Below are 23,383 nucleotides of genomic sequence, written 5' to 3'. Positions count from 1 at the left end.
TCTATGTAAATTGCAGCATTTAAAATCTTGTTCCAGAGTAGTAGTTTCTCATAAATGTTGCTACTTCTTCTTGGATCCTAGCACATCTTCTGGTTTAGTGATCAAGAGCTTTCAAAAATAATTTGCTCAATATCACAACAGAAAACCAATTCGTTTAGAAGACTAATTATCAATATTTTCCTCTCTTATGAATCTGTAATTCACATGGATACACAAGCATATTCACACACATATACCTACAGCCACATTTTGTTCTCTTTCAGTATTGTGCATGGATTCATTTCTAACTTATCTGGTATCAATTACTGAGACAGGTTTGCAATATTCAATGTCTGTTCAGATGAAACACTTTAATACCTTAGATGGCTCTTTTTTTGCTGGCAGATAAAATGGTATGATTTAAAAAAAAGCTTTTTCTTAAAAAGAAAAAATAAAAGGCGATCAAGATTAAAATTCCCAAATGTGTATTCTGGATGACTTCCAAACACATCCAGTCTTTATTCATTATTGGATATTGTCTTGATTAAAATTCCTGCTGGTTTGTCCTATGGTTGAAGAGTAATCTTGTATCTTAGCTTTTGGAATGTATCCATATCATGTGACAGCTATGAAGTCCAAATTAATATAGAGATTTTTCTGCCACCAGCCAGCCCAGAAAAAGATTTAGAACATCCAGATTTCAGCAAAGCAGTTTATAAAAATTTATCTTCTCCCAGCCTTATAACACAAGAGCCACTTCAAGCTCTCAGCTGGGAAGAACACAGGGTTTATTAAAGCAAGATATTTTAAAGACAGTTTTCAATAGAAAGTGAAAACATTTAAGCATTTGAAGGGAATTTATTTCATCTGTTCCCATCCCTCTGGAAAAATCCTAAAAACATTCATTCCAAAAGAACATTTGAACACTATTCTTTCTTTTACTGGCCTGGATCTATGCACGTTGTAAGCATGTCGGTGGGAGATCCTTCCAGGACTTTGGATGAAGAAACAAGTCTGGGGCTGAGTTAGAGCCAGTCAGCATGATTAGGTTGTATTGCTTCAGTGTATTCAATTTGCAGGAGACTGAATTCTGACATCAAGGAAAAGTTCTCTTGATTCTTGAAAGATCATATCTACTCCAACAATTCCTGCTTGGAACAACACTTTGGCTGCTGTCATGATGACATTGATGATGGAAATCATTTGGCTTTAGAAGATAGTGTCAATGAATTGCTCTACCACTCTTGTTTAACAGGTGATGATGGTATGGAGTGGTTTTATAATGTAGCCTTATTCCATTACAGTTCAATGATTTCTTTGTTTATTTCTATTTCTACTTTTATTTTTCTTCATTCCAAGGGATGTGGACTCCAGAATTTTTGGGAAAGGCAATTAACACATGTTTTAACAACAGCAGCAAGAACATCAAATAATTAATTTAGAGACAATGAGAATAATTTATTTCATGTAGACATAGTTGCCCATAGCTCTAAGAATCATAGGGTAGTTGCCCATAGCTGTAAGAACCATAGTGTAAGACTTCAGTGTGGGTTGCTCTCCAAGATTTTTCTTGCAGCTTTTAGTCCCCATCCTTGGCTATTATTTTTTCAGTAATCACTCTGGTGTTTAACATACTGTGGTGATTTACCCTGGGAAGTGGGGAAGAACCAGCTTCATGGTTCTTGAAGCTGCATATGAAGAATATTCCCTTCACTATCCTTTCATTTTGTCCAAACTTGGCACCCTGACACTTAGCTCGTATATTTCTCCCTTCCATACTCATCTTTATGGTACAAGGGGAGACTAAGTAGCATGGGTGGAAAAGTGATAAAATGGACATTATAAATGTGGCAAGGCAATCTCCATCCCTTATGTCATTGAGTGCAATGTTGCAATGCAAATATGAAAAGGGGGTGTTTGCACTGTGATTTTGCAACACGATTCACATCATGTTAACCTTCCTCATGTTTCAATATGGATGAGTATGATAGCTAAAAATACCAAACCCACATAGCTAGATGATAACTAAGAGATTCTTGCTAGGGTCATCACATGTTTGTCCAGCATTTAGTCTTTAGACTCCAGTCCTTGGCTGCCTTTCCACAGACAAGTTATCCTGTAATCTACCTAGCTCTGCAGCAGTCTGGTCTGTGTTTCTTAAAGTAGCAAAGCACACCTTCCTTGCTTCAGTTCTAATCTAGGCTTTGTGTGGCATTGTTAAAGGCTTCATTCCCAAAGCGTTGAAGAGTAAAAGAGGAGTTGAAAGTTTGCAATGTTTACAACATTCATTTTAGCCCTTTGCCCTCAAATACAGAGGAAGTCCTCAAAACAGCAAGTGACTTGGCTGCACCTTTTAAAACTAAAAGGACCACTGGAGTTTTTCATCTACAGTTTAGGAGAAATTAACCTTTTCTGTTAGGCAGCAATTCTCAGTTCAAAATTATACTATATAAAGTTAAAGTAGTAGTTTTATTCAAGCTGCACAGAGAATTTGAAATCACAAGACCAACATTTAATACAATAGAGAGTTAAACATAAGATGGTTGTAAAAATATTAATTTATCTGTGTATCCCAGAAGCTAATAATGGCAATTCCTCTGAATACCACAGTAACCCCATTAAAATAAACTTCCAAATATTGCACAATTGCTGATTTTGAGTTATTGGCAATCTCGCCCAACATTTTCCTAGTTGTTGAAATGTCATGACATTTCATGTCATATGAGGTCACCAAAAGATTTTGCTATTGTTGAAATGTCATGACATTTCCTGTCATATGGGACTACCAAAAACAAGTGACATTTCAGCCTTTTTGTTGTTTTCTATTATTTTGGGGATGCCTTGGTCACCATCTCGTTGGCAACTAGAAAAACATTCAGAGTTTAGGTATTCATGCTGCAGAAACATAAATGAATCTGAGACACCTTAGCTTTGGAGAAAAATTGTCAACTTCCTCAGATTGGTCATTGGACTTTTGTCATAAACAAATGAGAAATGTATTTTTAAGCTTAACCATACTTCCAAATAGCACTGCTTTGTCCTGCATTCCTGGACATCTTTTTTTTCTGGAAAGACTGCAATAAAAACATTTATAAAAATCTAGAAAGTGTCCTACTGCTGAGGTTGACGTATCATAGGAAAATAGTAAATAGTTTGTAAATTTGCTCTCTTAAGGATAGGTGACATACATCCTAGAAATATTCATTTCTTCCAAGACTCCTATTTCATAAATCTCTACTAGCTGAAGGGTTCTTTCATTTGGCCTCTTCCTTATGATACATGTTCCTATAGTGATGATACTATACCACATCAGCCTATGTTGATCAAGATTAGAATCTATTCCATCACAAGCATGAAGACACATATGCAAATACACAAAACATAACATACATGTACACCAAAATTATCCCCACTCAGAAACTGATAAATGTCCACCATACATTTATTTAAAATTTAACTTTTCATTTCTGTAGTTGCTTAAATTTCGCTTTTATGTATTGTTTTGCTCACTTATGGGATTGTAGACCATATCACTTCAAAGAAAGAAAACTGAATTATGGATAAAAACATAGACATTAAAAATTTCCTTAATATTTAATTTTTAACTACATAATCCAAATATTCATAGCTGTTCTTGCCAACCAAAGCATAACTTGCATGCAATGTTACAATCTGTAGCTCTTGTTAATGTCCTCTCCTCTGAAATCAGAAAGGACCCTATCTTTAAAAAGAGAAATCTAATAGATCATTTCTCACAATTCTCCTGTCAGCCTCAGATGTTACCTGGTCATGAAATTCCACCCTTGGAAAGTCCGGGCAGTGGTTAAATTGGGAACTGGGCAGGGGCCAGGGGTATATTAGTAATATACTGTACAATATCAGATTGGAATTCTTTCATGTCAAATATTTTTCCTGTGGATAATTCATAATCCAGAAAAAAGTTTACTTTTAAGGGGTCTGAGGCTGTTCATCTCTTCCCTAGAAAGAGAAGAACCCCAGCCACTGCTCATGCAAGGTCGAATAAAACAAATTTTCAAAAATCTAGAAGTATTTGAGTTTATGAGATGTTTCAAACTAGGGAGAAAACCCTAGTTTGAAATATCTCACAAATGGGTAAAGTTTGAGTGTTAGTTTATGCTTTCTCCTCTGCGTTTGTCATTTTTTCTTCTGGAGTAAATCAATTTATCCTACTCATTTAACAGTATTGATTTATAACTGGAATGTGAAGTTTTTTATATTCACAAAATCCTAGATGATGATGTGTGGTAGACTGAAAAAAAAGCTCTATAGAGACCTTTAGGCACGTGCGCCTGCATCTTTTGAATCTGCTATGAATACAAGGATAGGAATACAAGGATTGGGGAATGTAGGCTGCAGACCTAGGCTTGTCTCTATGTAGCCCTCTGACACAATAGCTACCATAATTCTTGCAAAACAGCATCTGATGTAATCATATATATTATTATTAATAACAATAATGCATGACTGAGGAAATATACTGACATGCAAACTTTATAACTTGGCCAATTTTGTGCAAAGTTTCTACCTGTATAAATAATCCTTACAAAGTAATCTCTCAAATAAGTGCATATATTTTAAGACAAGGTTCAGGCTTTACTCAGAATAAATTCATATGGTGGCAATAAGTCCAGGCATGTCCCTTTTTGTTTCCTTATTAAATATCTACTTTTAAGACGAACAAGTCCAAATATGTATGACTAAATGGATGCAACAATTGAATACAGTTTTAGAGATGGAACAGTAGGAATTTCAACTGGAAAAAAATAAGATCAAGCATAACTCTAAACAGTTCACTTAAAGGGAAAGTTATAAGATGTTTTATCACTGGTACATTGCTCAGTCATGACTGCAAAAATGAATCATTCTTTTTCCTGAAATACTGGACATGTAATTAACAGATTGGCTCTTTCTTTCATATGTGGTAGCAATATTGTGCAGCTTAAAAATATTGGAAATTAATTTATTGTAAAATGAAACAAACTGTAAAAATTATGACCCTATTATAACCCGAAATATTTTTTTTATTAAATTTTACTAAACCAGGCATATTTTCAAAGTACACTGAACTGATATTATATGCAATAAGTACAAGGATTTTATTGGGTTTTTTTAAAAAAAATTGGAAACAATCTCTCATTGCCTTTATGGAAGAAAGCTTGATTTGGGGAATATTCCTTAATTTCAATGTAACTTCATATCCAAAAAGTAAATCTGATGTACAGGTTAATCTCATATGGAGAGCATTTCAGGACTATAATTTTCTACATGGAATTGTGCCACATGCTTAATTTCAATTCATATTTTAATCCAACATATAATCAATATGTTATTCACAGTGATTTTTCAACTTGTGTTTACAATATTAATTACATTTTTTCCCTTTCCTCTTATTGATTTCAGTAGTGCTTATCAAATATATTTACAGCTTTACAAGCTTAATTACATATCTTAATTAAGTTGTATGCCTATGAAACATCTAAGTCATTTATAGCGTATTAGAATATATTAGCCATATTTAGATTTTCTGGTTATTCAAGACTTGTTAGTTATACACATATTTTCTTTTATATTAAGGATTTTTCCCCTTTCCCTCTCTATTTTCTATATCCCTTTAATATAATTGTCTCTTTTTTCTTCAAAATTATAATTTATTTTAAAAATACATATGGGTAAGGGATGTATGTACTTGTGTCTGACATATTTTGCACATTAAATTTATGTTGCTCACATTAATTTTTGAACACATGTGCTTTGGCATATGGTTTATATAAATGATATGAAATTCTCCAAAGAAGTTTAAAAAGGATTGGGATGAAAGTAGTACATAAATTTCAAATTCAGGATTCATTACTGATCTCTTAATTATACTAATAGTAAATGTTACCAGAAAATGAGGTCATTAAAATACGACATTCCTTAGAGATAAAAATTCTGAAGTTCAACATAAACTTCATTCTAATTGTTTCCCCCAACTCCAAAATACTTTATTTAATTCCTATACTTAATTTTTCTTTTTTCTTTTTAAAAAAGAGAATAGGAACAGGGTTAATGGATAGTTATTCTGATATTTGTTACAGTTACCCCTTCACATTTCCTATTTATTTTTTTCCCTTTAAGATAATAACATTTTGGATCAGAAGAACAAAGAATACCTTTTCTGAAGCTTTAACTACAAATGAATAGAAATATTCTGAATATAATTGGTATTCTCTCTGTAATCCCTCTATTTCATAACTATAGGCAGGCTTGATTGCCCCTTAGGATTTAAGAGTTGCCTTACAATTTCTCCTTTATTTTCACTTTTGTTCCCATGAAAATATTTGTTATATTCTAAGCACTTTCTTTTCAGAGCTTCAATGAAATTTAAATGCAATAATTTGAGATCTAATTGTCACACCTTAAACTGTTGTTGTTGTTATGTCACTACTGTAAGTTATATCTGACTCTTTGTGACACCATGGACTGTGGAATGCCAGCACCTCCCTATCCACTGCTTCCTGGAGTTTGTCCAAATTCTTGTTCATTGCATCGATGCCACTTTCTAACCATCTCATCTTCTGCCATCCCTTCTCCTTTTGCCTTCAATCTTTCCCAATATCAGGATCTTTTTCAGAGTCCTCTCTTCTCATTTGGTGACCATAGTATTTGAGCTTCAGCTTTAGATCTTAAATTGAATTATCCCTAAATCAATGAAAAATTGATTTCACTTATTCTGATCAGCAGAAAGAAAATCTATCAGACAGCAATACTTTCCTATGCCTACATGACCAGAATATCCATATTTTTACCATCTACAATGTACAACTGCAACAATCACTATGTAGAACAAACAGGCAGAAGACTGGCAGAACTCATCCATGAACCCCAACTACTATATCAGTCAGATGACATGATGAAAATTCTTTACTTTCACAACATTTAGACAGATTTAATATAGTTTCAATTGAGAAAATGTGATAATCCTAGACCATGCTAAGTCCAAAAATGCCAGGGAATTTCTTGAAACCTGGCACTTTGACAAATTTGCCATCAATAGACACATAGATGGCAACATCAATAGACTATTGAAAAGAGACAATAAAACAGCCCAAAAGGGAACAAAAAGACCCAAATACTTCTCCACCAGCAATCAGCACTCAGATCAGCATAGATTAACCCCAATATCAGATCAGACCAATAATAAAAATAATACCCCAAGAAACTGCCAAAGAACCAATAGTAAACAACCCAATCAAAGACTCTCTTTAAGATACCCCTATCAACACTGACAAGCAAGCCAACAGAATATAATAGGTAACACTATCAGTGCTAGTAAGGACAGCAAAATGCACTCCTTACTAGCATTGATGGTGTTACCTAGTTTGGGTAATGAAATGTCTGCAAGAAAACAAACAAGCTCAGAGAGGACCAACCCTCATTTCAACCGAGCTACAAATATTCTCCTTTATTGAAATTTAACCCTTTGTTCACTTTATTGTTTCAATTGCTGACTCCCTCAGAAGTTAAAAGAGGTTGTGTGATTGTTATCTGACTGATAGATTGTATTTTCTTATATGGGGAGATGAGTGCTGCTCTCTATCCCTGACTGTCAGTTCCACTATATTCACAAATGGACATCATTATTCCTTGCTACCACCCTAGCCTTTGTCCAATCACTCCCAGCCTGCTTGAAATTTGCCACAGACATTTATCACAATTTGATTTATTTTCATTGAAAAAAGAAAAACATTGTGTCAGTAAACAAAATTATGGGAATTTGAAAGTCATATTTTCAAGTGATGTAGCCCCAAAGCCCTTTACTCATTCTGCGCATGAGGGAAAGATTTACGTGAGAAAGATTTACGTGAGAAAGAAGAACTGATTTTTAAAATGGTTTTTTAAAAGAAAAGTCTGCAAGAAAAACTAGATAGAGCAGAATTCTACTCTATTAACGCAGGCAAGAAAACAGTAGGGAGTTATATACCATCTCTTGCTGGTCACATCTACCTGACCCAGCAGAGTGGGGAGGCAGGGAATGTTACGGGTCCCATCCTAGAGGGAGATACACCTGGTGGGACCCAAAAGAAGGGCCTTCTCTGTGGTAGAACCATTTCTCTGAACATCATCCCCCAAGAGATTAGAATGGCCCCCACTCTCATACTCTTCTGGAAGGCGCTGAAGACCTGGTTCTGCCAGCGGGCTTGAGGATGAAGCCCAGAGTGGGATGGAGCCCATTAAATGGCTCATATGATCTGCTGTCACCGGGGCAGGGGTGGGAGTTGGGAAGTGATTTTGTTATACTGTACTATATTAATTTATTTGATTCTTTTTGTTAGTTTTTATTGTTTTAAATGTGGTTTTATATCCTGTAAGCTGCCTTGAGTCACCATGGGCAAATAGGTGGCAATATAAATTCAATAAATAAATAAATAAAAATTCTATGTACATCTCTACTTCACAATCCATTAGCCATCCTTTACTGCCTCCTCTTCCTCTTACAAAACAATAAAACAGTGTTCAGCAGCCATTCCTTCCACCCTGGGCTTCTTGGATTGCTTTGGGATTCCCCCTCCTGTTTTTAGGGACAAAAGTTGTAAATTAGAAATAAGTTAAATTTATTGATTATATAACATAATTACAAAACCCAATTAGTTGTTCAAAAGCTGCAGGTGAGAAGGAGGGCCACACCTCCTAATGTTGGACATCAACAATCATCTCCAGTCCATTGTAAGTTGCTGGTTTCTCCTTCTTTAGTATAACTGCTGCTCCATGTCTGGCTGCAAATCTATATAGAAGCTATGATGAGTGAAGAGGGCCAAAGACCATCTTCACCAGAATCTGCAGAATAACCATTGTGTGGAGCTACAAACTGAAGTGGGAGGACCATGTCAGCAACTTTATGGAAGAAGTTAAGGATCTGTTGGCTCTTATTGCCACTTCAACCTACATTTCTACTCCATGGTAATTTGAAGGCAGGATCAACCTTTGCTTCTCTATACATACTACCCTAACAGAACCTGAATCTTGCTTGAAATGCCTTCATAGCAATCTAGCATCCAAGAGTTTTCTTGTTCTGCAGATGGTGGTGAGGTATGTATTTATATTCTGAAAAAGTGGTGAACATCATCTCAGTATGTTCATAGTGGACCCTGATTAAAAAGATTAGAAAAGAAGAATATATGTTTTGGCTTATTCGGTTTTTAAACTGAATAATTTAAACAGCTTTTAAAAACCGTTACATTGATGATTATTGCCATTTTATAAGAACCTTTAAGACCATATGAAAGGTGTATTCCAGAATAAAAGTACGATAATTCAAATCATAAGAATAAAGTCATATAAATCAATATGTTCACAATGTACCTTCCAATAATTTATGAAACATATTTTTTTCTGGCACATTCATAGTTTGTAGACAATGCATATGCTGTATTTTGTTCCTGTTAAACATCCAAAGATGTTATGCCGCTGACTCTTGCATCATAGGTTGGCCTTATGAAAAAATGTGTCTTTTATAAAGACAACTAATACAAGGCAATTTGCCATAGAAACAAAGAAGAACAAATAAATTTATAAAGACATGCATGCATGTCTTTATAGGTTATTCTGCGTAGTTGGCTTACAGAGCTCATTCATTCAACTTACATTGTACATCAATATGGTGAATGGCCATGTGTAGAGATCAGTCTTTTTCCAGTTTCCAAGCAATATTGGGTAATCCAAGAACCTGAAGGGAGAACAAAGGGATACTTTTTGCTCTATTCTAATTGAATTAGCCCTTTATTGTTTCAAGAACAAACCACTGAATCTTCAGCTCTTGAAGGGAGCCTTACAACTGACAGGACATCTCTGCTCCTTAACTTTACCCTAACAACAGCTCCTTTTATTTTATTCTCCAGATCGCTGAACTCAATGTTCCATATTCCTTTAAGTCTTCTCCTCCGACTCATACCCCCTTCCTCCCAAAGTAACTCTAGCTGGTGCTATGTTTGTAACTGGCTAAATCTTTTATTGATGCTCAATTATTTTCTTTACTCACATAAAATCCAATGAGATCTTTGAGATGTGGGAGAAAATAGAATGAACTGTCTGTAAAGATGCATTTGAAGTGGGGAGGGATGGATTCAAGAAAGAGAATTTAAAGATCTCATGTTGCTGTCAGGGTCTCTGTTTCCCCTAACCCCATTGAATTTGGGTATGAGATTAAATGAAATCCTAAAACAGCTTTGATAGCTTCATACTTAGGCTGAGAGGAAGCAGATGCATTCTACCCACAATAAACAACTTTATACGTGCACCCTTATAGGGAGGGAGGGAGGAAAAATGAAAGCCCCTGTGAAACATTTTGATATACTTATAGCATTAAGCAGTTCTCTCTCTTTTCTTTTCCCTCCTTTCCTTAGCATTCTTTTATTCAATTTATCTTTGCAGTGGCTTGACTAATATGTGCCAGATGGATTTTTTTAGTAACCATTTAACACCATGCTTGCAGTATTAAAATCTGTAACATTTAGTATCAAATGCTTTTTAAAACTGACTTTCATGTTAAAGTGAAATTCAGATGGAGTAAAGAGTAGTTGATGGTCAAGAATTTTTATTTTTTAATGAAATAGCTACATCAGCTTTTCTTCTCCATGGATCCAACTGCTAGCCCAGCTTTGCCCATTCTACCATACTCCTGATGTGTTGGATTGGCAGTTCTCAATGCTAGTGAAAATATTTGGGGATGGGTCACACTAAAGAGAGACCATTCATACCTTGGAGACTTTCTACCTCCTTCTCTATAACTATGAATTTTCTGGGAAACTCTAAACAGCGCCATGGTAGCGCTTTGGTTAGAATGCAGTATTGCTGGCTAATTCTGCTGACTGTTAGCAGTTCAGTCCTGACTGGCTCAAGATTGACTCAGCCTTCCATCCTTCCAAGGTCGGTAAAATGAGGGCCCAGATTGTTGAGGGGCAATATGATGACTCTGTAAACCACTTAGAGAGGGGCTGTAAAGCACTATGAAGCAATATATAAATCTAAGTGCTACTGCTATCTCTCAAAAGGGGGCAAGATATTTTTCAGCTTGTTAAGGTTTTCCTTGTGCTTCCCACAGTAAGTGTGAGGCATTGCCAAAAATGGAGGGAGGCTTCACGTATACGAGCAGTCCACTCCTTTATCCAATATTCAGAGAGAGAGAAAAAACTGCAATGGAGAGGATAGAAGGGGGAAGTTCTGATGTGTCAGAGGCCTTTTTTTTTTTTTTTGGTACTATTCTGGTTCTAACCTTTCCTTAACTCTCCTACTGTATTAATTCTATTCCAGGCTCACCTGGAATCATTACAGAATGATATTTTTAGAATGTTCACCTGTTCTATGAAATAGTTGAGGTTTACAGAAATTGATCGGCCAAGGTTCACCTCATGCTTTTCAAGGGAGAAGAAGGGAATTGTTGTCGTTTTTTCTTATTGTTAATTTTATTAAGAAGAGATAAAGCAAATATATTTTCTTAAGATTAAAAACCATAAAAGTATCCATACTACAACTGGGTTTTAATTCTCAATTTCTTGGCATTGTTTTGATAGTCTAACCCATGAACTGGGCATTTCTAGAAGTTATGGAAACAAGGGCATTATAGTACCTAAATAAATTTTTTATGATCTGAAATAGGAGAATATAGAATTTACTTTTCCCTTATTATTTCTTTCCATGCTGTGGACTTGACAACTTCCTGCATTTCACTGTTGTTCAAGTTGCATGATAAAAGCAACAGAGTGGATATACTGTTTCAGGTCAATTCTGGCAAATATGAAACTAAAGAAAATGAATATAAGAAACGAAAAAAATCTGTTTTGTAAAAGCCAGACTTATGTAATGAAACCAAATGTATGGACTGGAATTTTAAAAGAAATCCTAGCGAGAAGATAAAAGGACATGAAGGATAGTAAATGCTGAAATGATACACCACATAATGGTACACTGTCAGGCAAGAAAGATAACATGATAACATACAGAGTCATCTTAAAACCTATAGAGGTACTTGACCTATAGTTTGGAAGGAAACAATTTTTTTGTTTCATCTGGCTCATATTAAAAATAAGAAAAACTCAAACCGTTGCGTCTTTTTTTTTTTTTTCACTCTCACACATGTGGTTTGAAATCCATGCAATTTTTAACTGTCTAAAATTCTTTTCAAGGAACCTAAGAGAGAAAGAATTTGAAATCACTTTTTCCATTTCATTTAATGAAAAACTGCAACACTGCTCTTCATCTAGGTCCCTATCAGTTTTAAACTGAGCACGGTTTCAATTGGCCCCAAGGGCAATCAATCAGCAGATAGGTATCAGTGTTGATAAAAGTCGGACTTCCTTTAGCACCATCTTTATACAGAATATCAAGGCACTGAGTAAAATTTCAGCACTGTTCCAGCCATGCTTCCCTCATTGTTGTATTTGGATGTTATCAGAGACACAGGGGTCCCTGATTTCCATATGATGCAGAGGCGCATATGTGCTGCTTTTCAATAAATAATCTGTGCTATGGAATAGTCTTCTGGTAGAGACCAAGTTGGTCACCACAGTTTCAGTCTCTGGAAGCTCTTGAAAGCTGAGTTATTTCAAAGGGTTTATAGTGAAAGGTAAGAAGCCTAATATCATTGGAATAAATTCTGTTTTGGGGTTCATGATTTTAATTATAATTTAACCTTGCCCCAGTTGTTTTAATTTCTGTTGCTTTGTTTGTTGTTTACTCCTAATTATAGCAATTACAGCAATGACTGAGAGGCTAATCATTTGTGGCATGCTAAATATGATAAACAAATAAACAAAAAAAGAAGGGGCTTGGTCCAGCTTCAGCTGGTCTGCCAATTGTAGCCCTTGCTGTGTGGGAGGACCAGGTTAGTACCTGCATTGAGCTTTCATCTGGAATTCCCAGTTACCTCACATATTTTCCTTAATGTATGTTTTAAAAGCATCCAGCCTTTCGTCTTCATTTTTAATTGTTAAAATATATTGTTATATATTTCTTAACAAGTTGTACGTAGAGAAACAACCACTCAGAGTCCATTATAAGATGGCCAGCTATATAAATGTCTTAAATAAAAAAAATAACATAAAGAAAAAAATGACAAAATATATACAGGTTATTTGCAAGTTACTCTCACTTAATGGTTGTTTAAACTTTCCTGAGGTTTTGTGACCGTTATCTCTATGGCCATGTCATGTTATTTGAGGCCCCCGGAATCATATTTTTTTTCAGAAAATCCCATTATTTTTGAAGAACAGTGAAGTAGAGAATAAAATCCATTCCAGTGATGAAAATTCCAACAAGGTATACAGAACAATGCTTGAGAAATAAATTCAAGTGTACCAGGTAACCTTTGATCTTTTTTGTCATAGTCTGTTTAGACTACCATAATGTTTATAGACAATAAGGAAACCACATAGCTTTCAGTCTACTTGTTGTCAAGTAGCAGTTCTCCAGAGTTTCGCATAGGAATTATTCCAGCTCTCATTTAGATATGCGAAGATTTGAATCTTCTGTAGAAAAGCATATATTTGCCATTAACATGTTTCCTAATCAGCTTGATCTATTTATTTTGTTTATAAAATATATGTGCTGCTTATCTTTCTGTCCAGCAACTCTGGGTGGCTTAATGCTCCTTTTGTGCAGGTAATTCTTTGTAGTTCTGATTTTTTTACTTTCTGACCAGCATCTTCCTCTAACTGTGCTACAAACTACTCTTATCATTTCCAGTTTGAACAGAAGCTGGTGATTTATCTCTGAAACCCACTCCAGAGAGGGTTACTCAGATATACTATGATCTTTTCGCTACAGTGAAGGCCTTCTTATTTTCCAAGTTTTCAAAAGTCTTTTAAAAGACCTTTAGACTTAATTCTTCTATTCCTGTTTTAAGACAATATTAAAATGGGTGCTAAAAGGAGCTCGAAAATTAGCATTATATCTATAAGTTAAAAGCAGATATATCAGTCATGTATTAACCAGAAATCCACATTACATTTACTTTAACAAGCAGGTTGTTAAAAATGTATCACATGATATATCCTTCTTGTGTCCAAATGATTTCAGATAAAAATGGAAATTAAGCCTATGACAGTTCTTGAAATATTTCTGCACTTAGCTATCATGGAAAAGAAGCTAGTTTTCTCTTTAACATGTTAATTTGACAGTATTCAAAACCTTTTTGATAAATTGACAGGTAAGATATTTAAAAATGTGAGACACACAACCCTCTCCTTCCAATGATGATCCTAATAGAATAGAATTCTTTATTGGCCAGGTATGATTGGACACACAAGGAATTTATCTTGGTGCAAATGCTCTCAGTGTTTATAAAAGAAAAGATACCTTCATCAAGAGTTACATCCTCTAACCCTCACTTCTTTAACCTCGAACTAACCACTATTGACCTCACCCCATTCCTAAGAGGTCTGTAAGGGGCATGCATAAATGCACCATTGTGCTTACTGTCCCTGTCCTATTGTCCCCATTTATTTGTACCTATTTCCTGTATTCTTATTCATATTTATACTTATATCTATTACCTTGTAAGTGATTGACAAAACAAATAAATAAAGAAGAGTCAAAAATCATAAGGTATGACACTTAATGATAGTCATAGGGTACAAAAGCAATCAAATCATACTAGGAAACAGTCCATATAGATCATAAGGAGTGACAAGTGACAAAGTTACAGTCATACAGTCACAAGTGGGAGGGGATGGGTGATAAGGAGCAATGAGAAGATTAATAGTAATAGGAGTGCAGACTTTGTAAATAGTTGGACAGTGTTGAGGGAATTATTTGTTTACCAGAGTGATGGCTTTCAGGAAAAAAACTGTTCTTGTGTTGTTCTAGTGTGCAGTGCTATAGCATTGTTTTGAGGGAAGGAGTAGTTTTTAGATATGGAGGTCATATTATTTGTATTTGCTCTTTTCTCCGGAGTATCCAATCAGCCATGACTTCAGACAAAAAGTGAACTAATTCTGCCTCACAATAGCACAAAGTAAATTAATATCAAACTGAAATTCAGCGCACTTAAAGAATAGAGATAGTCCTTGCTTTACAATCCCAATTAAGCCCAAAATTTCCATTGCTAAGTTAAAGTGAGTTTTGCCTCACAGTACTGGAAATAGGACAATATACCATCTGAGAGGGCAGTGACAAGAAAGATTCTGGACTGCGTGGAGATGGACAGGCTAGAGTTAAAAGATAGAAATGAAATGGAGTATTATTTGGTCTGAGATGCCTGGTATATCTAGTTGGACAATTGACATAAAAGTAACATAGTAATTAATATATGAATATGACTGTTGATGATACTGTAACATTGTTGGAAATGTAAATATGTTTTTAAGTTGTTGGAAAATGCTTAATAAATTTAAAAAAAATAAAGTGAGTTTTGCCTCATTTTACAACCTTTCTTTCCACAGTTGTTAAGTGAATCTGGCTTCTCCATTGGCTTTGCCTGTCAGAAGATCATGAAAAGGCTCACATGAACCTGGGACACTACAACCATTATAAATACCTTCCAGTTGCCAAGCAACCAAATTTTGATCATGTGACACCCACCCACCCGGGGGGATGCTGCAATGATTGGAAATGCAAAAAAATCATAAGTCACTTTTTTTCCTAGCGGTGTAGTAACTTTGAACAGTCACTAAATGAATGGTTGTGTAAATTGAGGGCTACCTGTATTATAGGCTGTAGAACATAAGAGATATACATTTCAAAATATATACATCATCCTTGATAGGAGTGGATATGTCTGCAGAAACTCGTTGGGAAGGTTTGAGTATGTTCTCAAGGTGTTGAGAGATTTTATCTTCCATCACTGACAGACAGAGATAAGAATAGTCAGCACCTCAGAGAAGAGATGAAGAATAATTCACTCCACTAACCACCTACAGCACAATACACTTAATCAGCACCCAGATGAATGACCTGCTCTTTAAATGGGCTGATAGCCAGAAAATAAATTTAGTGCATCCCATTCCTATGGATAAAGAATGGGGAATTGCTCACTTAATGGTGAAATATATGTTTGACCGGTAAGCCTGATGGATGTGGGTTTATATTCACAATAGCTTACAGGTATGATATAGTATTTATTTATATTCATTTCTTTTGAAGTTTTTTGCCTCCCGCCCCCCCGTTTCCTTTTATTCTGTCCTCCAACCTCAATGCGGCTGCAAAAGAAAAAGAAAGCAGGACAGGGCGCCCATTGTTCAAGCAAGTCTCAAAATAAAAGTAATTGTCTCACACTACAATATATTCCTTGGAGCTTAATCAAAATGAAGAATGGGCTGGCACTTTTTCTTCCTAGCAGGGTCTGCACCCGTTAAAGTCTGCATATAAATACTTTTTGGTAAAACGCGCTGAGAGTTATAAATGCTTATGCAACGTAGATATTTCCTCAAATATCCCATTAGCAACAGACAATATCAACTTGGATGCTCTTCTCTCTCCTTCTCTTTCCTAGGTCATCATTTCCCTAATTTTTAACCACTACCCTGCTTATGCTGAAGAGAATGAAGTGTCCTATTTTCTCCGCAACCCAATATAAAAAAGTACAGGTGGTCCTCAACTTATGACTGCAACTGAGCCCAGCAATTTTGTTGCTAAATGAGACATTTGTTAAGTGAATTTTGCCCCATTTTACAACCTTTCTTGCCATAGTCGTTAAATGAATCACTGCAGTTGTGAAGTGAGTGATACGGAATCTGGCTTCCCTACTGACTTTGCTTCTCAGAGGTGATCACATGACCCCAGGATACTGCAACCATTATAAATATGAACCAGTTGCCAATCATCCGAATTTTTTTTTTTTTTACAGAGTTTTATTTGGGTTTTCACAAAACATACAAATACAAATAAAATATCTTTTTTGGGAGAACAGCATGCTCTCGGGTTATCACTTCTCCATACAGACATAAACTCAATTACATATTTATCTTAGTATTCTAATCCATATTTTATAACTATTTGTGCAGTTTTCTCAATAGTTTTTCCCTTTCTTTGCTTTCTGTAACCTTATTTTTAATTATCTCATTCCTTTCTAAGTTCAATTACATAACTTTTTCTAATTTTCAGTATCTTTCTAATCAATATTTTTATACTTTTGTCTGTCCTGTTTACAATTTCATATTTTCATTTCTCATAAAAAATTTTTTCCCCTGTAATTACTAGACTGGAGTGTAACACCTTTGTATCTTTTAATTATTATCCATTCAAATCTTGTTTAAAGTTTAAATTATGCCTTTACAGTTATAACATTCATTTTCTAACCTCTATTTTATAACACATAACTATTATCAACTGAATTCTGCTTGGTGCATTCCCTTAAAAATACACACTAAGTTCTTGAAAAAAATGTGTATATATATATATATATATATATATGTGTGTGTGTGTGTGTGTGTGTGTGTGTGTGTGTGTGTGTATGGCATTCAGCTTTGTTCGGGTATTTTCCCACATCATAATAGTTGTGCTTTTAAAGTTGTAGCGACGTTTCAGCAGAATCTCATCTGCCATCATCAGGCTTCTGTATAGTGTTCATCTGTGAGTCAGGCTTTTATAGTGGTTTCAGATTTAAATTTGGGGCAGCCTATTGCTGTGCCAGAATGGTTTTTTCTTCACCCTGATTGGTTGGGAGTCTTGGTCTGTGTTTATTGGTCTTGGAGTTTGCTGTGTTCTGCTTGATTGGTGTTTCTAATATCTCCTGTCCGTTTTTTTGGCTCCTTTTGTCTCTTGATTGGCTGGCAACATTGTGTTACTTTATTGGAGGCCTTTAGTGCAGCTTGGCTCCAGGTAAATGGACGGCTATCATTAGTTAGGAAGCTAGGTTTCATCTGGGTGCCTGGTTGGGGTGTGTTTGAGATGGAGGTATCCGGGGGGATCTGTCTGTGCCCAGGTGTTTGCCTGGCTTGTGGTGTGGAGATTTTTTTGTTTGTGAGTGCAGGCTTCCAAATGATAGACAGTCTGGTGGAATCATCTCTTCTATTCATGCTTTCTGGTCTTTTTTCAATCTCTATGGCTTCTCTGATGATTCTGTGGCTGGGGTTTTCTATAGTGGCTAGGGTTTTGGTGCCATTGAAGTTAATGCTATGACTTGTGGCTTCCATGTGTTGGATTAATGAGGAAGTGTGTCCCATCTTTTTGACTGCATTTTTGTGTTCATCCAGGTGGGTACTTATTCTTCTATTGGTCTGTCCGATGTATGTGGCAGGGCATGATGTGCAGGGGACATATATATATGCCTTGGTTTTCCAGGTCAATTTTATCTTTGGGTTTTCTTAGGATGGTTGCTATTTTTCTGTCTGTTTTGAAGGCAGTCTTGATGTGATGTCTGTGCAGTATCTTACTGATTTTGTCTGTAGTACCTCTTATGTAGGGCAGGAAAAGCTGTTCCATAGGTTTGTTCATCTTCTAGGTCTCCATTATGTCTCAGTGTGTTTTTGTGGATCAGGCTTGTGTTTTTGCTTTTGTGGAAGCCGTTGGCTGTCAGTACTTTAGTCAGGGTGCATAATTCAGTCTTTATGTGTGTCTTGTCTGCCAGGCGTTTGGTTCTGGCGATTAGTGTTTTGGCCACGGAGTTTATCTGTGCTGGGTGGTGGTGGGATTAGGCGTTGAGGTAGCGGTTGGTGTGTGTTTTCTTCTGGTATATGGTGTGTCCTAGTGTGCCATCTGTCTTTTTATAGATTAGTCCATCTAAGAATGGTAGTTGTTTGTTTCTGTTTCCATGGTGAATTTGATTTTTGGATATGTGCTGTTTAGGTATGGTAGGAAATTGTTTAGGCTTTCTTTTCCATGGGTCCAAATCACAAATGTGCCATCAATGTATCTTAGCCATAGTTTGGGTTTGTGGATGGCATTGGCTAGGCTCTGGATTCAAATTCTTCCACCCAACGACGGGTGACAGTACTGATCCCATTGGGGCTCCTTCAATTTGCTTGTATCTTTGTCCTTTGTATATGAAATATGTGTTGGTTAAGCAGTGTTCTGCTAGTTCCATGAGGTGTTTGGGTGGTTGGTATTTATTTTTGATGATTTCTAGGGTTTCTTTTATCGGGACTTGAGTGAATAGTGAAACCACGTCGAAACTTATAATGATGTGGGAAAATCCCCGAATACCAAAGCTGAATACCATACATATAGATACCCGTGAAAACTTAAGAAAACGTATATATATCTGTATATATATGTATAACAATAGTAAATGAAATAATTATTCTATTTGAGTTCAGCTCAGCCATTAACATTGATAGGAATCTTTTACATTTCTATTTAAAATATTTCTATCTTTTAACAAACATTATCTGATAATATCAGTTATCATTCACTTTAATCACCTATATTTCATATTTTACTCTTACTGTCTTTAAACAAAAAACAAAACAATAGTTATTAATAGTGGTCAATAAAATTATTATTCTTATTCAAATTCATCCTGTCAATTGATATTAATTTCATTAAAAATCTTCCAAGTTTCTTTTCAAATTATATATTTTTAAAAAATCATTGAGAGCCTTATTCTCTTATCCTCTTTGTTTCATTTAATTACTAACAAATATTCTGTTACATATCAATGCCAATTTTATCTGTCACTTTAATCATCTATCATATTTTCTAACTCTTTTCTATTTCTAGTATAACAATGCTATCTCATGGACCCTTGCAGAATCCTTTCTTTAAATTAAATTTTAACCATTGTCTCTGTGTCTTTTAAAGAGGCTTATACCTTTAAATTTTGTATGTTTTTCCTGTTTCTCTATATCTTGTTTCTGTCCTTTATGACTTTTTTTCCTTTCCATCTTCCCCCTCTTCTCCCTCCCCTTTTTGTTCCCTTTTCTATCTGATTCTCCCTTCTGTGATCCTCCCTTCTGCTTCTTCTTAATGTTATAGTTACTTTTCAAATTACTCTTTTTTTGGTTGTTGCTTCAAATCTTAAGTTTTTAACTCCCTCCCCCCCCCCCCTTTCCCTTTTTTACACTGCTTAAAATTGCTTGGTCATTGAAGATGGCTTCTTCTTTGTTCCGCCCTTCTTCTTCTGCAAGCATTTCTTGTTGTTTTTCATACAATGGAGTTCAAAATCTCCATTTCTAAAAATTGAAATACGAAGCCAAAAGATCCTCTTCCCTCTTGTGCTTCTTCTTTTTGTTCTTTAAGTCTCATTTTTAACTCTTCAAGGAGTGATGCCATTTTAAAGATTTTTAAACAACCCCCAATTGATTTTATTTCGTTTCATTAGGATCCACCATCCAAAATTCCAGGAATCACCCAATAATCCAAAGCTATTTGTTGCTTCTTTTCTCACTTTCTCTTTCCAGGGGCTTTGTTATCTTGTGACAAAGTTTCAGCTACAATGTGTTCTTTACAGGTCTTGTTAAAATTCCACTATCAATTCTTTTTACTTCCAGGTGGTCTCCTCCATTTTTCCAGATTCCACCCTCTTTTTTCCCCCTCTGCTTTCTTTCTTTTTTGAAATTTTAAAATTATCCAAGAGTCTTTATCCCCTTGACACTTTATTTTCAGCTAAAAATAGCCTGTTAATGTCAAAGTGGATTAATATCAATTTCTTGTTCAGATCTCTTCTTAACATTCAAAGTCAATTAAAGCTGTCAATGTGAGAGCAAAAAAAAAAAAAAACCAATTCTTTTTCCTTTCCCTTTCTCTTTTGCCGCTTTAAAAATATTTTTTAGGAATAGTATTAGTCTTTGTTATTCAAGTTCCAGGTACCTTAAATAGATGCTTTCTCCATTTAACTTGGTCAGTCAAACTTTCTCCTTTAAACTTCCTCTTGTACAATCTTGTCCGGTCAGGTTCTTCTTTGAGGTGGCCATTTCTGACCACCGCTGCAACTGCCTTTGGGAAAGGGAGTAATGGCCAGCTGAAGAAGAGAGATGCAGCTCTCTTTAACTCTGCTGGCGGTCTCCCCCTTCTTCACCACCTCTACGGGGTGGCTTCAGCCCTGAAACCAAGCAGCTCAGGGCGCTCCAGTGGTGAGCACAGATCAAAACTGCGCACAATCATGGATTTTGGTCCATCGCTGAAAAAAATCCAAACTGGAAGTCCCAATCATCCGAATTTTGATCACATAATCATGGGGGGAGGCTACAATGGTCATAAGTGTGAAAAACAGTCATAAGTCACTTTTTAAATGGCATTGTAACTTCAAATGGTCACTAAACACAGTGTTCTAAGTTGAGGACTAGCTGTATTTTGAATTTTAAAAATGCATTTATTTATTCATTTACATAGTTATAAACCATATAATATACAAAAAAGGATAAAAGTTAAAAACTACAACATAAAAAACCACATAAAAGAAACTTAAAAAGAGAGAAGCAGTACAATACAATAGTTATGTAAAAGTGATTTCAAAGAGTGCACAGACAGAATCATATTAATCAGGTTTTTTTTTTACTATGTCAATAGACAGCGAGTTCAAAAGCTAAGCACAAATTCAGGATTTTAAGTCCATGATGGTAATTTCTTTCCAAACATGCAGAATTATCTCTTTAGCTACACTCCAAGCTTAGTAAGTTCAAAGTTCTTCACAGATCAATACATTCCAAACTTTTGGCACATAACTTTGAACTACAAAATATGTATCTTACATGTTTACATATTCCTGCAGTCCTGGAGTTTTCTTCTGAATTCCTAACTGGACTATAGAATTTCAGGGTTCTCAATGTGATATTTTTAAAGAAATGTATTTGAATGAGAAAAGTGCAGTTGTCTGTCCAGAGGGCATAAAAGGACGATATAGCAACACAGGAACATGTTTTTCACATAAGCCCTATAGTTTAATGTTTGTACATGGGCTTATTGTAAAAGCAACTTTCTTCCATGGATAGATAGTCTGAAAATTCTGAGTAGGACTGACTTGTACCACCTTCAGTTAAAACAACAAGGTTCTAGTGAAACTATAAGGGTCTTCTTTGTGATTAATGTCTGAGATTCAAGTTGTCAAAGATAACTGTCTTACCAGCACATATCCCAATGAAAAAATGAATATTGTCTGGGTTTGAGTGGAGTTTTTAAAAGTTTACATTTTGTGTTAAACTCATGTTTCTAAAAAGATGGAACTTATGTCTAAAAATATGAAAAGTCTAGAGATAGCTTTGATGTGGCAGAGGAAAATTCTGGCTTTGAAAGTCCATGAATTACTTCAGAATGAGCTGCATAGTTTTTGCATTACCTCAAAGAAATATTTATTTTTTAATTAAATGTATTGGCCGGCCATCTTACCACAGAGCTAATCTGGGCAGTTTACAGTGCCAAATTATGCTGGAAAAAATTCCTAAATTTCCTAAGAGAAACGAGGCTGAGAATGACTAGTTTCAGTTTAGTCAGAACGGTCCAGGACCATGCAGGATTTCTTGTCTTTGTGCACATCTCTTGTGTAGTTATGCGTATTTTCTGCATAGCATGGTATGGCAGAATAGTGCTTGTTAATAAAAAATAATTGCAAATAACTGCAAACAGTCATAACAAAAATAAACATATAACTAGATCGGTAGAAAAGAAAAGGGGAAAATAGCTATAAACATATTGTGACCATTTGGAACATGAGAGCTCATGTAGTCAAACATTCACTTTATTTAATTTATATCCAGCCTTTATTAATGTTATAAATAACTCAAGGCGGTGAACATACCTAATTCTCTGCCCTCCTGCTATTTTCCCCACAACAACAACCCTGTGAGGTGGGCTGGGCTGAGAGAGTGGATGATTCAAAGTCACCCAGTTTTCATGCCTGAGGCAAGATTAGAACCCAGGATCTGCTGGTTTCTAATCTGGTAGCAAAAGCAGTAGCACTTACTACTGCTATTGCTACCAGCTTCACAGTGTTTTACAACACTCTCTGGGCGGTTTACAATATCAACATATTGTCCCAACAATCTGGGTCCCCATTTTACAGACTTTGGAAGGAGGGAAGGCTGGGTCAACCTTGAGCCAATGAGGATCAAACTGCTGGCAGTTGGCAAAATGCAATACTGCATTCTAACCACTGCACCACCAGGGCTCCTGGGACCTTCATGCCCGGATCAAGCTGGCAATCTTTGTTTCTTTCTTTTCACAGCAATTTATCTAATGCCTAAAAACAAATAGCATGCAGCACGTAGGAACAATAGTACACTTTCACACAGCTTCCCTTCCAATGTACATGCACTCAGACTCACACCCACAGCCAGCCCATTATATACTGGTAGATATTACTGAAACTTTTGGATCTGATTCTTTGTAATCTTGAATTGGGTGAAATAGGAAGATATTGGACAACAATTTTATTGGGTAACTCAAATTGGCCAACTTACAAACATTCTGGGACCTTTGACTCCCACGAAAGTGAAATTTAGGGGAGTTGTGGCTGATTTAGCCAGCTACACTTCTC

At 35.6% G+C, this 23,383-nt stretch overlaps 1 long non-coding RNA gene across 1 annotated transcript in view; it reads right to left on the bottom strand.

The window, feature by feature from the left end:
- Nucleotides 1-20,901, bottom strand: part of LOC148128010 (uncharacterized) — a 94,677-nt gene extending 73,776 nt beyond the window's left edge. The window contains exons 1-2 of the long non-coding RNA XR_015740807.1: nucleotides 20,722-20,901; nucleotides 9,625-9,706 (exon numbers count right to left, since the gene is read on the bottom strand). This is a non-coding gene — a long non-coding RNA (uncharacterized LOC148128010). The remainder of the gene's footprint in view (nucleotides 1-9,624; nucleotides 9,707-20,721) is intronic.
- Between the last annotated feature and the right edge of the window lie 2,482 nt (nucleotides 20,902-23,383).

This window comes from Pseudonaja textilis, chromosome 1, assembly GCF_049901715.1.
Source record: "Pseudonaja textilis isolate UNSWEBS1 chromosome 1, rPseTex1.2, whole genome shotgun sequence".
Lineage (NCBI taxonomy): Eukaryota > Metazoa > Chordata > Lepidosauria > Squamata > Elapidae > Pseudonaja > Pseudonaja textilis.
The sequence above is the reverse complement of the archived record's forward strand: the minus strand, read 5'-3'. Positions and strand labels throughout refer to the sequence as shown.